This window comes from Chionomys nivalis, chromosome 4 (genome assembly GCF_950005125.1).
Source record: "Chionomys nivalis chromosome 4, mChiNiv1.1, whole genome shotgun sequence".
NCBI classification, from domain to species: domain Eukaryota; kingdom Metazoa; phylum Chordata; class Mammalia; order Rodentia; family Cricetidae; genus Chionomys; species Chionomys nivalis.
In genome coordinates this window covers 86,505,107-86,507,383 of record NC_080089.1, presented here as the reverse complement: position 1 = coordinate 86,507,383, position 2,277 = coordinate 86,505,107, and the positions used below count along the sequence as shown (strand labels likewise).

Here is a 2,277-nt window from a genome sequence, read left to right as displayed (position 1 = left end):
GAAGCAGGCGGCTGTTCGTTTGAATTCTGGCGCCACTCCCACGCCACGTAGAGCCGAGCGGCCCGGCAGACTCGGAAGAGACGGGTGGCAGGGTGCCGGCGGGAGCGCGCGCAGGGATGGACGCGCACGCGGGCCGGCGGCCGGCGCGCACCACGCCCCAGAACGGCCCGGAAGAAAAGAGCGGCGGCGCGCGCTCCCACGCGGTGCCTCAGGGAAAGACCACGCCCCTGCACTGCACCGAGTCCAATCGGTGCGAGAGGGAGGGGCAGCCTCGGGCTCACGCCACGGAGGCTATAAAGGGAGCTGCAGGCGCCGCGGCTGGTCCTTTCACGTCGGCGAGCTGAGAGTCTGGTGTCTTCTGTAGGTGAGTTCGCGGTGTGAACGGATGGGACCGCGAAATAACGTGGCGCGGGGTGAAGTTGGAGCTTTTGTTTTGGGGGGCAGCCTTGGAGCTTAGCATGTCGTTAAAAGCTTGCTCAGGGAAATGCGCATCTGCAGCGAGAGACTGAAGGATTGGAGTGTAGGCCCAAGGAGGTTGGGGCCGGGAGGCCTGGCTGGTCCCTGGGGTCTGGTTCCTCAGCCCCAGCACGGGTGGGTTCTGACACATGAGGACATGCGGAGGAAGGGTCCAGGACTTAGGAGCTGTTCGGAATGTATTGATGTTGCCCAAGAGTCGACTGATTAAAAAATCAATCCTTTCATAGGAGCGATGACGCCATCTTTTTCTGGGTCTTCAGAGCGGTTGCAGAGAGATGCCCAGGTAAGGGTTATGCAGCTTGGGATTCTAATTGAACGGATAGACCGATTGTGTCGTGCTTAAAATTTTGCTTTTTTTCTTTTTAAATAGATGGAGAGAGGCCCGAATCCAAGAGAATTAATAACAAGTAATTTGTTTAAGACCTGACTCTTTGAAAAGGTGTGTATGGAGCCTGGATCTTAATTTTTGTCAGTATAAAAAAAAGCTTCTTATTAAGAGATTCTCAATGATTTGGGGTGGCTATAGTATTGATGGACCACCGTAAGGCGATTGATTTTAAACAGTCGTGGGTTAGATTTCAAAGATGGTTACCCGGAGGAAGAAACAGATGTGCAAAAATAGTTTTAGCTGCATGGGCCTTTGTAGATAAGTGGGTCATGGTGCGTTTTTTTTTCTGCCAGCAGTGAAAGCACAGATGCCGGCTGCCTATAAAGTAACTGGAGCTCCTCGGAGAACCGAGTGTGAGTGGACGGTTTTTTGCTTTGTTTTCTGAACATGTTTCTGGTCTAATCTATGATGATCCTATCCCGAACCTGAAATTCCTGTTGAAAAAATCAAAATTACGGATCTGGCTTCTGAGATAGACCGTTATAAAGGCACCTTTAGTTTTTTTAGTGTTGGTAGTATTGTAATCACTGTGTTTCTTTTTCCAGGGCCAGAGACAACAAGCCTTTGCTGACGAATGAGAATTGGAGGTGGTGAAAAGGCAGACAAGAAGATACGCAGTGTTAACTAGCATGTTTAGAGTTGAGGTCTTTGCACGGCCCTCGCTGTCCTCATTCCTCCATCTTCCTAAACACTGGGGACTGTGCCTGCGGAGCCACCTGTGATACTAGTTTCTATTGAGTAGAACGTGGGATCATGTTTACAGAAAGTTGTGGGTTGTGTGCAATCAGTGGATGGGAGTGTTTAGTCATTGGTCCTGTTGGGTTTAAATATGGATGGAATTTAAGCTGGGTGAAAATTTTCAGTGGTTTCATGAGGATCTTTACTGGGATTATGGCACTTTAGTGAACAGAATTCAGTGTAAACAGGACAGCATATGATGTGGCCTGTAAGATTTGTTATGTCATATTTTCTTACGCAGTAGGACTTAACTGCAAATGCTGCAATAAATGTTAAGTTGCAACAACTATTTCTTCAGTTACTTGTGTCAGTGGTGAGTTAACATAGCCTTGCTGCATGGCAAATGAGATGGGCTGTCTTTGGGTGTCATCTCCAAAAAGCACTGTTGTGGAGGGGGGGTAGTCTTTGCCAGGAGGGTTTCTCTGTAGGCCAGGCTGGACTTAAAGCAGTTCTACCTGCCTCTAGTGCTTTGGTTAAAAGGAATGGCCTAGCTTGCCGTTCTATCTTGCTAACTTCGATTATCCATTTGTAGTTGCCAGGGAATTTTTGAGGCAGGGTCTCCCACTCTCCTGATAAAGTAGACAGTTGATGCAGATCTAGCTGCCTTTGCTAGATCTAGTGTTATTGTGTCCAGTTTTAGTTCAACATCCTGTGCTTTGTGGACTCTAATCCAA

At 48.7% G+C, this 2,277-nt stretch overlaps 1 long non-coding RNA gene and 1 other non-coding gene across 2 annotated transcripts; both read left to right on the top strand.

The window, feature by feature from the left end:
* Positions 1–330: 330 nt before the first annotated feature.
* On the top strand, positions 331–1,894 carry LOC130873622 (uncharacterized). The gene is made up of 5 exons (XR_009057027.1): positions 331–364; positions 705–760; positions 848–916; positions 1,162–1,218; positions 1,411–1,894. It is a non-coding gene; the product is annotated as an uncharacterized LOC130873622 (long non-coding RNA).
* Positions 1,266–1,339, top strand: LOC130874009 (small nucleolar RNA SNORD50). The gene has a single exon (XR_009057060.1). It is a non-coding gene; the product is annotated as a small nucleolar RNA SNORD50 (small nucleolar RNA).
* Positions 1,895–2,277: the final 383 nt, after the last annotated feature.